This window comes from Cervus canadensis, chromosome 32, assembly GCF_019320065.1.
Source record: "Cervus canadensis isolate Bull #8, Minnesota chromosome 32, ASM1932006v1, whole genome shotgun sequence".
NCBI classification, from domain to species: Eukaryota; Metazoa; Chordata; class Mammalia; order Artiodactyla; family Cervidae; genus Cervus; species Cervus canadensis.
This window is the reverse complement of record NC_057417.1, coordinates 15614304-15629260: the sequence shown is the minus strand read 5'-3', so window position 1 is coordinate 15629260 and position 14957 is coordinate 15614304. Positions and strand designations below refer to the sequence as shown.

Here is a 14957-nt window from a genome sequence, read left to right as displayed (position 1 = left end):
GTACCTTCTCAACAACTTAATCCCTCACTAGATGCCAGCATTTTACTCACCTTTTCTTGTTTAAACCCCACCACGACCCCTATGAGGCGGAGCCTATTAATGTTCCCATTTGAAAGATGAAGAAACTGAGGCCTAGAAAGACTCAAAGTCTGTCAGCTACAAATTGGCACTCGGCATGGGTGCTTGCCATCTACCTCTACAAGGATTAAATCATGTGCTGCTACAGCTGCTGACCTTCAATACCCGCCCCACCCCCGCCCCCAGCCGAAGAAGTTCAGGGTGGAGAACAGAAATGAGGCACTCTGTGCTCTCGGAAAATTGGCAAGAGAGGTCCTCAGATAGTTAGATGTTCTCAAGAGCTGCTTTTATAAGCCCAATTCTTGTATCTCCTCATATCTAGTAAAGCACTAAAATGCTTCATGGTGACAACTTTCTTGTGACAAGCAGAAGCTTCATGAGACCAGCAGAAACTTTCTGCAAAAAATATATGCTCAATTGCATGTACTCCCCCTTCACCAAAATCACATATATACCGTCTTTCCCAGCTACCTCTTTGGAACAGTTTTGCAGAGCTATCTGAGGTGCTGTCTCCTAGGCTGCAGTCCTCATATTGCCCCAAATAAAACTTAATGCTCATATTGTGGATAATTTTTAAGTCTACACGTCCAAGAGCAGTTTTCTTAATCAGCATGCCACCAAGGCATGCAGCCTACATGACCCTGTACTTAGAAGGCAGTGGAATCTATTGGGTGAAAGAGCATTTCCACCCAATTCTGCAGGACTCTTGTAGGATTGCCTTTCCCCTCTTCCATCCTCTTTCCCTGGACTCTGCTCCAAGCCCTTGGGGGCCTGCAATGGGCTGTCTCACCCACCCTCTTCCCTAAGAAGCTACGGAGAACACCGCTCTCTGCTCCCACACGCCGCCTGAAAGCAGAGCTGGGTAACCTTCCCTCATCACACAAGCCTTTCCAGCAGCTCTGCTTCCCTCTGAAATTACATTAAATTGTTCCATTAGTGTCAAAAAAAAAGGAAGATGCATGATACTTTTATGAATTTCCTTTTTTAAAAAAGTTATCTTCAGAACTGGGCTCGTGCTGACTGCTTCCAGAAAGTTGGAGGTTATTTGGGGGCAGAATTTATTTGCAGAAAAACCACATTATCAGTCTAAACGCCAGAGTTTATTCCAGTTGACTTGCTTGAATCAATACAGATGTGATAATGCAAAGTCATGAAAATTGACTTGAACAGACATTTCTCCAAAGATGATACACAAATAGCCAATAAGCACACGAGAAGATATTCAACATCACTCATGCATGCATACTAAGTTGCTTCAGTCGTGTCCAACTTTGCAACCCTCTGGACTGTAGCCTACCAGGCTCCTCTGTCCATGGGATTCTCCAGGCAAGAACACTGGAGTGGATTGCCAAGCCCTCCTTCAGGGGATCTTCCCAACCTAAGGATTGAACCCGCATCTCTTATGTCTCCTGCATTGGCAGGCAGGTTCTTTACCATTAATGCCGCCTGGGAAGCCCCCTCAACATCCCTCATCAGTAGGGAAATGCAAATCAAAACCACAATGAGATATCACCTCACATCCATTAAAATGGCTACTATCAAAAAACAAAAAAAGGAGGACTTCCCTGGTGGTCCAGTGGTTAATACTCCACAAGGGACAGGTGTTCAATCCTTGGTCAGGGTACTAAGATCCCACATGCCACATGGTATGAAAAAAAATAATAATAACAAGTGTTGGTGAGGATGTGGAGAAACTGAAGCCCTTAGACACTGTTGATGAGAATGCAAAATGGTCCAGCCGCAATGGAAAACAGTATGGAGGTTCCTTTAAAAAATTAAAAATAGATGTACCATATGATCCAGCAATTCCACTTCTGAGTATATAGGCAAAAGAAAAAATGCACAGCTTGAAAAGATATTTGTCCACCCATGTTCATAGCAGCATTATTCGGAATAGCCAAAAGGCTTCAGAAGCAATCCAACTGTCCAACAGTGAATGAATGGCTAAACAAATTGTAGTGTACATATACAATAGAATATTACACATTTTTTTAAAAAGTAAATTCTGACACCTGCTCCAACATGCACGAACCTTGAAGACACTGTGCTAAGTAAAATATACCAGTCACAAAAATACAATTCCTTATCTAAGGAACCTGGAGTTATCAAAACCACGGAGACAGAAAGTAGACTAGTGGTTGCCAGGAACTGGGGGGAGGGAGGAAGGAGGAATAGTTGTTGCTTAATGGGGATAGTTTCAGTTTTGCAAAATGAAAAGAGTCCTCTGCACTTAGAAGCAGTTACGACGGTAAGTTTTATGTTGTGGGTATTTTACCACAATTTTTAAAAATCATGGAAATCAATAAGTACTCTCTCTTTATGGTAAAAAAAGGTGCTTCATGGATGCCCTATGGGCTTCGGGAGTTTGGGTTTATGTTGAGGGTGAGGGGTTGGAGACAAGCTGTCAGGAGCAAATTGCTATTCTCAATGAGCCATGATCCCAAATATCAAACAAAGACAATGAGGCTCAGAAATCTCGCGGGAGTTAGTGCAGCTCCCCACACACGGCACATGGTGGAGGAGAGGTGCTGAGGGGAAGAGGCACAGAGGAGAAACATCATGGTGGCTTTAAGCTGCAGAGGCGGGGGGTGGGGGTAGCTTAAAAGAGACTGATGTGGGGAAGCGCAAAGACGAAGCTGTTGCCCTCTATCTCTGCTCCCTCTCTCCCCCTGGCCACTTCCGAGTATCTAAGCTGACAAAGTCAATTCCCAGAGGTCTAAAATTTCTCTTCTCCTTTAGTCAAACACTCAAATGGTGAAAAGAGAAACGCCCAAACTCTTGCAAAACCCATCTCAAGCTCAACACCAGACAAATATAGACCATCTCTCTCTGCAAAGAACCAGGAACAGGAAAGCCCCTTTGCCCCTGAGTGCATTCATTCAAAAGTATATTTATTATCTCCAATTAAAAATCAGAAATGATCTCTGTCCAACAGAGAAAATAAACTAAAATTAGTCATTTTTTTGTCTGGTAAAAATTAACAATTATAAAGCCAGAACATATAGAAAATGCTATGAATGAAACAAATTTGCCACACTGATGAAGACTAAAGGCAGGAGGGAAGCCCTTCCTTGCCAGATCTGCAGGTGCACACCGAATGTGTATTCCCTTTCCTTCTTACTAACAGAACCCAGATACTGTTCAGTGTTCCCAGATAAAAATACTCTAACCTGTTTGCCCTGCAGTCTTGTCCAATAAAGATAGAGACGGATCCCCTGGAAAGAGTATAATTATCCCTTCTCCAGTGAAAAAGACAAAAAGCCTTGCAAGAAAAAGGGTGTAGGCCATTCCATATTCTACATGCCTGGAATGTACATTACATTCTAGGAGGTTCTGCAGCCATTTTGTCACCATGTGACAGAAAACTACTTGCTGATGGAGCAGGAAGAACAAAGGAACCCGAGTCCTTAAAGATATCATTTATCTGCTACACAAGTTTTGGTTTATCTAAATTCTTACCTACCTTTTTTTTTTTTCTTTTTGTTTGATCCTATTTTCTTACTACCACAACGCTGATATGTTGTTTTGTTTAATAAGAAAAACTAGTAAGTGGGGCTTAGAAATATATTCAGTGGATAATATAGTTACATGACTATCTCAAAATATGTAAATTTAAACAACAAAATGAATGCTTTGCCTTCAAAATATTCACCTTAGAAGGTTTAATAAAAAAAACTGGGTCTACATGAAATTCCTAAAGAGGTATACCAGAAACTTTTTCAAGTGATGACAGGTGCACTAGAATTAGTGAGTAGCCAAATTATGTTCAAAGCAGAGCATCACACAGATCTTTAACCATAAAAAGTGTTAAGGCTATAAACTTCTCTCTAAGCATAGCACTAGAAGTTTTTTTTACATAGCACTCTATTTTTCTTCATTGACAGCCTCTCTGCAATTATAGTTTTGAGTCTGATGTAATTCAACAGCTATGTAAGAAAGTAATTTTTAATGTTTAATGATTAAGTTTGGTTGGATATTTGTTTCATTCCACCCCTCACAAAACAGGTAACATAATATACAATGAGCCTTTATTCTTGACTTGATTCCACTCAATAATGAAAACTTGGTCATGTGGAATTGACTGAAATTCAGGGGGAACATAATAGAGTCTCTCCTGGTGGACCTAGCCTGATTCATCAATGACAGATCATTACTTCCTGGGTGTTCCCATAGAAACCCTCTCAGTTTCTCATCAGCACCATCCTGGTTTCCCCTCATCCCGTGGGCTCCCTCCCATCCTCCAGGTGTGGGAAATGCCCCATTCCCGAGTCAAATCGCCCCTCTTGTTTAGAGAGTCACGAGATTCATTTACTCACACAAAATGATCCCCACTGTCTCTAGGAGGTCTTCACTACCCTTGCTGACAAACCCCATTCAGTAAGACCCCCCATATTTCCCTCTGATCACACTAACTTGACGTGTTTCCTCAACCTATTCAAAGCATCCTGGGCTAGCGACTTAAGACCACCAGGAAAGACGAAGTCCAACAGGAAATGCTTTGATTAGTCCATCACATGCCTTCAGCTGGGAGCAAGTGGATGTCTCTAAAGGAGACACACGGTTCTTTCTCGCTCTGAATCAGTTTTATGAGATCACTTACCTTCTGACACCCTTCAACCTCTTGCCAGAAAGTGTAAGAAACATCTGATCCTCTCTCTGGGCCTCTGCTGAAACCTTTTCTCAACCAAGTATAAATGAAGGTCAGTGCCTCTGTTTTAAATGTGGTCCATCTGGAGAACGGTAGATAAGACACAAATGGCCTTTTGCCAGTGACTGCCACCTGGCATGTGGCTCAACCAGCTCTGCTCTTTGTCACTCAGATCCATCCAGGCCAATCCCATTCATAATCTGGACCTGCGGGCCCTCCTAATCTCTGAACGGGCCTCCTTCCTTTAGCTGCCCCTGGCCAGGCCATATGGACAAGGAGCTTGGACAAAACCACAGGAAAGGTTTCTCTGAGTCAATACAGGACAATTTTAAAAACACACCCAGAGACATTCATTCCATGGACCATGATGCACTCATAAAATAGAATAAGGACAGTCTTTATGTAATGATACAGAACAAACTCCGTATTAAGTTTAAAAAGCAAGGTAAGCTAACATTTGAATGTGTGTGTATATGAATGTGAGAGAAAACAAATGTATATGATCTGCATGTATATTATGGGGCTACTTCCAGAAGTACACACACAAGATGGGTAATACTGGTTGCTATAGGGAGTGAGACTGAGTGCCAAGGACCCAGGTTAGGAGAGAGACTTTTCAAGGTAAATTCTGTTGTGTCTTTCAATTTTTAACCCATGAGTGTATATTAGTACTTGAAATTTGATTTAATTTGAACTTTCTCAAAGAGATCCAAGTACAGCCATATCAGAGGAGACAATGATGCCTGATAAAAGATGCCACTGATCTATGTTTCTTGTTTTGGAAAGATGTTCATATTATGTTGATTGCAGGGAATGAAAAGCTGATTTCAGAATAATGTGTTTTAATTTTGGTTTCTAATTTTAATTTAAAATACTTATAAGTATTGATTAAAATCTGCAAAAAATATAAACCAAAATGTTAATAATTGGTTTTTTCCTGAGTAGTGGAATTAAGGGTGATTTTTATTTTCTCCTCTTGGTATCTCTTTATTTTCTAATTGAAAATAAGTTTTTAAATATTTTTAAATTTTTAAAAATGAACAACCCATATTTATGTTTTTGTCCTAGGCAAAGGACTCCTTTCTAGGCAAGGCAGGGGTTCCGACACCACAAGACCTCACAGTGGAGACCTTATTTAGAGGGATGGGAGAAGAGTTGCCAGGAAACAGCCCCTTGGCCAGAAGCAGAGTGAAGGAGGCAGGATTTTTGATGGCAGAGCCGTAAACCTCAGCATAAAATAAGCAGCCAGACTCTCATTTCAGCCATGTAAACAGTAATGTGTATTCATTAAAACTGCATTAGTCTAAGGAGTCCCCAGAGATTGGGGCTAACAGGCCGGAGGTGGGAAAAGAGGCTGCCAACTGCACCTGCTGTTTCCTAAGGCAAGGCAAACACTCAGAACAGCCAGAGCAGGGCCACCCAGAGAGGCTGCACGGCTCTCATCAGCTTTGTTAAAGGTAAACAAGGACTGAGAAAAAGGGAGCAACCAGGACCCTAGACATCTGACTTAGCTGGCCCCAACCCTTCCTGTTAAATGGTTGCCAAGGAAAAGGTAGGCCTAGTGGGCATCCCTGCACAGCTGGACCAGATTACAAAGACAGCTTCACAGGCAGACTCCCCCTGTCCACCTGGAGGCCAGGCATCACCTGAATGAATGAAACCGGCCTGGCAGAAGAGCTGTGGCCAGCATGTGTTGAGGCTCACTGTTCCAAGGGCTGTACTCATCTTAACTCATTTAAACCACCCAAAGTGCCCACCTTGTGAGATGGGTACTATTACCATCCCATTTATGGGTAAAGAAAATGAAGCATAAAGTTAAACAATCTGCCCAAGGATATCCAGCTATGGGGCAGTGTCCAGACTTGGAAGCAAATCTCAGTCCCTAGACCACAATCTAGGTCACAACACCATTCTGTTTCTTCCAAATCTTACCAAGCAACCAATTCAAACCAAAGCTTTAAGATGATGACCCAGAACCGTGGACCAAGGATCTTCTAGGCAGCTAATGAGATTGGAACCACAATGACCAAATCCACAAATGCCAACAGTGGGCTGCATGTGCCCCATTGTACAGATTAAGTAACTGAGACTTAAGGAGTTGGGTATATTTGCACATACGGGGAAGCATTCTCAGCTCCTCAACAGGAATGGAGGGTGGACCAACCTCTGCCCTCAGGAAGGTGGCACAACAGAGAAGAGTGGCAACAGCCCCCAGCTACAGGGAACAAAGTTTCCTTCTCATTCCCGGTGCTCAGAGTCAAAAATCACCTGAGCAGGAATTCTGAGAAAAAACGACAAAGACAAGGAGCTAGGAGGTTCCAACAGATGTTTCAACACCCCCTCCTCCCAACCAAAGAGCCAGAAAAATCAAGAGAGCTTCCTTTCCCAGAAGTGGAACTGACCAGCAGCTCCACGCTTCCCCTCCCTCCCCTAAGATATCTCCATCCGGAGCTTTCAAGGTTACCAAGTCTGATGTTAACTGTTTTTGTCACATCCCGCTCTTCTCCCACACTCCCATGATTTCCCTAGAGGCTGGAAAAGAAGAAGCTGAGGTTTACAGCTCCAGGGTGCTCCTTCACCCAATAATGAAAGCTGCTGAGGGCTCAGCTCCAGGGACCTCACGCTGAGTACTCCACAGTACTGCTGCTATAAGATACCACTGCCCCAGTTCCCCAGCCACCAGGTCTAAGCTGAGCCAATCAGATTCTCTCAAGGACTTTAGAATGGAGGCTGAGATGCCAGCGGTTGTCATCCTCCACCTAAGATGTAGAGACAAGGAAAGCTGGAGGTGAGCATGGTGAATACAGATGAGGAGAAGCAGAGATGAGTGATGGAGGCCCCTCAAAGTCTTTCAGTTCCCAATGCTCCTTCCATTCACCAGGTTGACCTTCCTCTTGCACCCAAGCAATGTCCCTGTATTCTTAATATTTATTTGTTTCTATTTATGTATTTGTTGGCTGCATTGGGTCTTAGCTGCGGTATACAGGATATTCCTTACGGCACACAGGCTTCTCTCTGGTTGAGGCGGGGGGCTCAGTAGTTGCAGGGCACATGTTTAGTTGCCCCACCTCAGCATGTGGGATCTTAGTTCCCCAACTGGGGGTCAAACCCTTGTCCCCTGTATTGGAAGGTGGATTCTTAATCACTGGACCACCAGGGAAGTAAGTCCCTGTCCCTGCTAAATTCCCCTTCCAGCTGTAGCCGACTCAAGCTGGTTTCTGTTTCTTGCATCTAAAGAAGATTAACTAACCCTTCTCTCTCCTGGGATGTGAAGACCTCTGGCTGATACACCCAAACAGCTGGAAATAAGTTAATCGAAGGGTAAACCACAAACCCAAAGTAACACAAACAGGGTAAGAACCAACCCTGAGGCTGGTTCCAGGCTGAGGGGAGACTCCGAGGAAGGGCAAGTCACCAAGTGTCTATTAAGCACCCACCAAGCAAGGGGAACAATGAACTACTCAAATATAGATGCAGCTGTCAAGAGCTTACAGTGGAGGGAGAAGGTTCACGAATAAAACCATTAGTGAGAAACAAGAGGGAGAGAACATGCAGTTGAGGGTTAAACTAGATTCAAGCAAAAGGTGCATTTATGCAAAAGGTGCATTTTGAGAAGTCTAGTTCTCTGGAGGATAAGCAAGAGTTGGATCGCACCACAGGTCAGGGCAAGAAGCGGCATCTTTGAGGCAAGAGTGCTTCTTAGGGACAATGAGAAAACCAGTTTGGCTTCACTGAGGCTCCAAGGAGTGGAAGGACATAAAGGTGGAGAGACAGGTGGAAACAGTGCAAGGAGGGGGTCACATCCAGGTGAATGGACTGCACCCCACTTCTTGGGTATCTGTCATATTAACATGCCACTTACAATGCAATTCATATTTTTCTTTAAATTAACTTACTTTTTAAATTCCATATATATGTGTTAATAGACAGTATTTGTCTTTCTCTTTCTGACTTACTTCACTCTGTATAACAGGCTCCAGGTAATCCACCTCGTTAGAACTGTCTCAAATGTGTTCCTTTTTATAACTGAGTAATATTCCATTGTGTATATGTACCGCAACTTCCTTATCCATTCATCTGTCAATGTACATGAAGTGTTTTTAAAGTGGAAATGGTCTGGAAAAGGTAAACATAGAACATCAATCATATGGCCCAGCAATCCCACTCTTGGGTAAATACACAAGAGAGTTGAAAACATATTCACATAAAAGTTGTATGTGAATGTTCATAGTAGTATTAGTTATCATAGCCAAAAGGTGGAAACAGCCCAAATGTCCATCAGCTGATGAATACATAAATAAGACATGATAAATCTTGATGGAAAATTTTTCAGCCATAAAAAGGAATACTGATACATGCATGAATCTTGAAAACATTAAACTAAGTGAAAGAAGTCAGTCACAAAGGACCACCTATTGCATGATTCCATTGATATGAAATGTCCCAAACAGATAAAAATTTGGAGACTAAAAACAGATTAGTGGTTGCCAGTGGCTAAGGGAGGGAGAAATAAGGAGGAAGAAATGGGAGTGATCGCTAATGGATTTGGGTTTCCTATGGGAGTGATGAAAATGTTCTGAAATTTAGATAGTGGTAATAACTGCACAATATTGTAAATACAAAAACCACCGAATTTTACATTTTTACATGGTGAAATGGTGAATTTTGTGTTATGTGAGTATTCAAAATTTTTTATAAAATTTAATGATTTTAATAATAATAATTTCTTAAAGGGAATGAAAAAAACTAGCATCTCTTAACATGATCAGAAGCCAATCACAAACACACACAAAGAAAACAAAATAATGTTAGTTCATTCTGTTTTGACATGGTCCCATGAATGGAATTAGTACGCTTATAAAAAGAGACCCTAGAGAGCGTGACTCCTCTCTCTGCTCTCATCAGATGAGGAAACAACGAGAAGACAGCTCTGAGACTCAACAAGAAAGTCCTCACCATGCTGACACCTGGGTCTTGGCCTTCCAGCCTCCAAAACTGTAAGAAACAAACTGTTAAACCACCCAGTCTGTGGTTTTCTGTTACGGCAGCCTGAACGGACTGAGGCATTTGTAATGGAGAAGCGTGGGGAAGAAACTCAAAAAGCAGGAGGACTTGGCCCAGCACAATATGACCTTGGGCATGGCACGAGTCTGCACCATGAAAAACCTGTGTCACGGAAAGGTATCTACTGCCATGGAACATGGATTGTGAACCACGAAGTGAAAAGGATAAGTGACATCAGGTTTGCAGTCTGGATCTGTTCATCCATCAAATGGGTATTAAGAGTCAGCTGGGGACTTCCCTGGAGGTCCAGTGGTTGGAACTCTGCTTTCACTGCAGAAGGCAAGAGTTCGATCTCTGGTTGGGGAACTAAGATCCCCCATGCTCTGCAGTGTGGAAAAATAAAAATAAAAAAAATGCCAAGCACTGTTCTAGGTACTGTGCACAAAACCAAACAAAGCTCTGCCTTCAGAGGATATGTATTCTAGTGGTGTGAGGGGAGCACTCTAATGACATGTGCGAGGAAAGGGGGTGGTCCCCGGGGGCAGGGGAAGGTGACAGTGGGCTGTTCTCCACTGTCTGCTTGTTGCACACCTTCCTCCTATAGTTTTCCCATATTGAGTAGCTGAGGGGTGCTTTGACATAAAAGAAACCTGACCCCTTAGCAAGGCATCCTGAGCCTGGCTCTCTCTCTCTCCCATCAGAAGCTGCATCCCATGTTGGAGCCACACCTGGGAGGATGCGTGTTGGTGCAACACGCTCCACACAGGTGCCTCTGCAAAAGCTGTTCATCTGCCAGAGCCGCTGTCTCCACACTCTCTGCTTGATCCATCACACTCCATGGGACCTTCAGGTCACTCTTACCCACCGGCATGGCCATGCATGTGAGCTCAGTGGTTCAGTCTTGTCTGACTCTTTGTGACCCCATGGACTGCAGCCCAACAGGCTCCTCTGTTTATAGGGGTTCTCCAGGCAAGAATACTGGATTGGGTTGCCATTTCCTTCTCCAGGGGATCTTCCCAACCCAGGGATCAAACCCACATCTCCTGCATTGGCAGGCAGATTCTTTACCACTGAGCCACCTGGGAGACCCTACCCACCTCCACCCTCCCCCTCCCCCAGTAACAACTGCTCCTACCCAGCAGTTGTCAGAAGCAGGTCAGGTCCCATTCTAACCTGCTAATCTCAGCAGTCACTGCTCCACTCTGGTATCTTCCTTCTCCCAGGTTCCAGGGACTTCACCCACCTCTCTTTCCTCTTTCCTCTCACGCCCACACCTGCCTATTTAATACGGGATTTCTCCCCCCACCTACCACCCCAATCTCCCAAACACATGGCTCTTCTACTCCTAAAACAAACTAAACTGACACACCCTCAAGTCACAGAACTTCTGCCATCTCAGGTTTCTGAGTCACTGCTCCTGGATGCCCGGCCAGGTGTGGCCCTTAGACTGGGGGTACACTTGGCAAGAGAAAGGCTCCGGCTGGCTCAAGAGAGTCCCAGGAGATTCTCTGCAAGACCCGGGGAGTGCAGGTGGCGGGGGGCGGGGGGGGGGGCAGGTGGGAACTGCGATCACTGGTCTGTGAGATAGAAAGGCAGCTCCCATCCTGGCTCCTAGCTGTCTGGCACCCTTGAGATTGTGGATGGGGGGATATCAGAACAGGAAAAGGTTTGACTTTTACCTAATCAACAGTCTGCTCAACCCAGGTCTGATTAAGCAGTGGTTCTCAACTGGAGATGATCTGAGACCCCTGAAGACATTTTGGTTATATCTGGAGACATTTTTGACTGTTATAAGTTGGGGGAAAAGTTAATACTAGTAGACAGAGGTCAGGGATGCTGCTAAACATTCTATAATACACAAGACAGCCCCGAATAAAGATTTATTCAGCCCCAAATGTCAATAGTGTCAAGGCTGAGAAATCCGGCCCTAGGTAAACCCCTCCCACCACTGGGAATTCACTTTCCCCTCTTGTCCCCTAAGCAGCCCCTGCCCCAGCACACAGAGCTTGTCTGAACCACTGCGGGCCTTAGTTCCACGTCCTCCTTGAGGTCATCAGGGCTCTGCCTCTACTCAGCTGAAACCTTCTAAATTCCTTGCTGACTTCAGAGGCTCTCAGAAAATGAGTACAAAATCCCTCCTCCACAATTTAATATATGATAAAGGCGGCATTTCAATTCTGTGGGAAGCGATGGATTATTCAATAAATGGTATTGGGACAACTGGCTGGCCATCTGGTAGAGAATAAAGCTAGATCCTCACCTCCCTCCTAAAACCAAAATAAATTCCAGATGGATTAAAGATTTAAATGAAAAAAAAAGTTAAAGTAGTAAAAGAAAATGTGGGAGAATTGCTCTATAATCTCATTGAGGGGGAGGCCTTTCCAAGCAAGACACAAAATGTAGAATATATGAAGGAAAAGATACATAAATTTGACTACTTGAGAATGTTTAAAAATCTGCAGAGTAAAAAAAATTTCATAATAAACCAATTTTTTTCAAAGTTAGAAAAGATTTTATATTCTATACTACACTATTATATTATATATGAAACGTAGGTCAGGTTAACAGATGTGTTCTTCAATAAATAAAAACCTGTTAAAAATTAATAAGAAAGTAGGGGGAAGAAAACAGGCAAAAGACAAGAGGCAGTTCACAGAAAGAGGAGTACAGAGAGTTTTCAAACACAAAAAAGGTTCTCATAAACAAACAAAGGCAAATGAAGGAGACAGTGAGATGCCAGTTTTCCACTGATCAGGTTGGCAAAATGGAAAACTCTGATACTATTTTGTGCCAATAAGGATCTAGGGAGGAGCTGTCTGATGCAAGTGCAAACAGACCCGCTATGGAAAGAAATTCAGCAGCATCCATCCACATCTTACATTTATTGTATTTACTTATTATTTGGTTGTGCCTGGTCCTAGTGGGAGCACACGGGATCCTCGAGCCTCGCTGAGGCATGTGGGATCCACTAGTTGCAGGGATGCAGGATCTTTCAGCTGTGGCGTGCAAACTCCCAGTTGGGGCATGTGGGATCCAGTTCCTCGATCAGGGATGGAACCCACGTCCCCTGCATTGGGAGCACGGGGTCTTAGCCACTGGACCACCAAAGAAGTCCCTCCATCCACCTTTTAAAGCACATACCTCTGCCTAATCAATGCTATATCTATCCTTGCATAGCACCCAACCCAAATCCAATGGGTAAATACAGTGAGGAATATTCATTACTGCATTGTGTATCATAGCAGGAGACTGTCAACCCTGCCAATGTCTCACATCAAGGGACCGTGCGTGGGCGTGTGCTCAGTCATTCAGTCGTGTCTGACTCTTTGCGACCCCATGGACTGTAGCCCACCAGGTTCCTCTGTCCATGGGATTCTCCAGGCATGAATACTGGAGTAGGACTGCCATGTCCTCCTCCATGGGATCTTTCTGATTCAGGGATGGAATCCAAGTCTCTTACATCTCCTGCACTGGCAGGTGGGTTCTTTACCATTATTGCTACCTGGGAAGCCCAGTCAAGGGACCATAGTATTCATCAGAGAGAACACTATGAAAAAAACTCTTAAAAATAACTGAGGTAACTATCAATCCCATGAGACTGCAGTCCCATGAAGAAAAGCAATATGAAATGTTTTCATATTTTCAACCGTGTAAAGAAAAATGGGTGGGTACATTCAGTCATTCACTCAACCAACATTGATTAAGCAGCTACAACTTTCCAGGTTCTGCTCCAGATGCTGGGGATTCCCCCAGCAGTGAGTCCATCGAAGTCTGTGTGGGTTGCACAAGCTTGGAAAATTACTAGAAAGAAACACAGGAAACTGATAACAGGGGAGGCTCTGGGTTGTCACACTTGGCAAATAAAAAGTTTGTCCTACTTGTATGCACTGCTATATTTAAAATGTGTAACCAACAAGGACCTACTGCATAACACATGGAACTCTGCTCAATGTTATGTGACAGTCTGGATGGGAGGGCGTTTGGTGGGGTGGAGAATGGATACATGTACATGGATGGCTGAGTCCTTTGCTGTTGACCTGAAACTACCACAACATTGTTTGTTAATCGGTTATGTGAAGTGAAAGTGAAAATGTTAGTCGCTCAATCATGTCCGACTCTTTACAACCTCATGGACTGTAGCCTGCCAGGCTCCTCTGTCCATGCAATTCTCCAGGCAAGAATACCAGAGTGGGTAGCCTTTCCCTTCTCCAGGGGATCTTCCCAACCCAGGGATTGAACCCAGGTCTTCTGTATTGCAGGCTGATTTATGCTGTGCTTAGTCACTCAGTCATGTCCGACTCTTTGCAACTCCATGCACTGTAGCCCACCAGGCTCCTCTGTCCATGGGGATTCTCCAAGCAAGAATACTGGAGTAGGTGGCCATGCCCTCCTCCACGGGATCTTCCCAACCCAGGGATTGAACCCAGGTCTCCCACACTGCAGGCAGATTCTTTACCATCTGAGCCACCCTGGAAGCCCAAGAATGCTGGAGTGGGTAGCCTATCATCCCTTCTTCCAGGGGAACTTCCCGACCCAGGAATCAAACCAGGGTCTCCTGCACTGCAGGCGAATTCTTAACCAGCTGAGCTACCAGGGAAGCCCAGGCAGATTATACCCCAATACAAAATACAAAGTTTTAAAATTAAATAAATATTTTTTTAATGTTTGCCCTATACAATATTAGAGACAGACTTATACAAAGTTATTCTTTGTTTATCCAAAATTCAGATTTCACTGGGCATCATGCCAACTGGGCAATCCTACTCTGGAAGTGAGGGAAGGGGAATGAGGCAGCCAGGATAGAAAGGAGGTTTTCTTCATGCTAATACATGTGGAAATGCATTGCACTGTTTGGAATGATAAGCAGGCATGCGTATTAATTTATTTTTAAAACTGACACGAATAAAGAATAAGAGAGGAGAAGTTCCATGGACAGGAGACCCAACTGTGTATAAGCTGCAAAGTGCATTCCTGGGCAGCCTGGACCCTGGAGTCAGCCTGGCAGGCCCGCAGCCGCATTCCAGGGCTGGCTGCTTCTCTAAATGGAAGTGCTCTGCTCTGTCCCAGGCAGCAAGCTAGCAAGCAAGATTCCGAACTGTGCTATTTAAAAAAAAAAAACAGGCCCAATGCAAAGAAACAAATGTAGAAAACAGTGGGAAAAGAAACACCAGGGGAGCTAGAAACTAGCTTTTTCCAAGAGAACAGGGAGACATGAGATGTCACATTT

At 44.0% G+C, this 14957-nt stretch overlaps 1 protein-coding gene across 2 annotated transcripts in view; it reads right to left on the bottom strand.

The window, feature by feature from the left end:
* The window catches only part of PRKCB (protein kinase C beta), a 359602-nt gene that overhangs the window by 273733 nt on the left and 70912 nt on the right, over nt 1–14957 (bottom strand). The gene's annotated exons all lie outside the window — the stretch shown is intronic.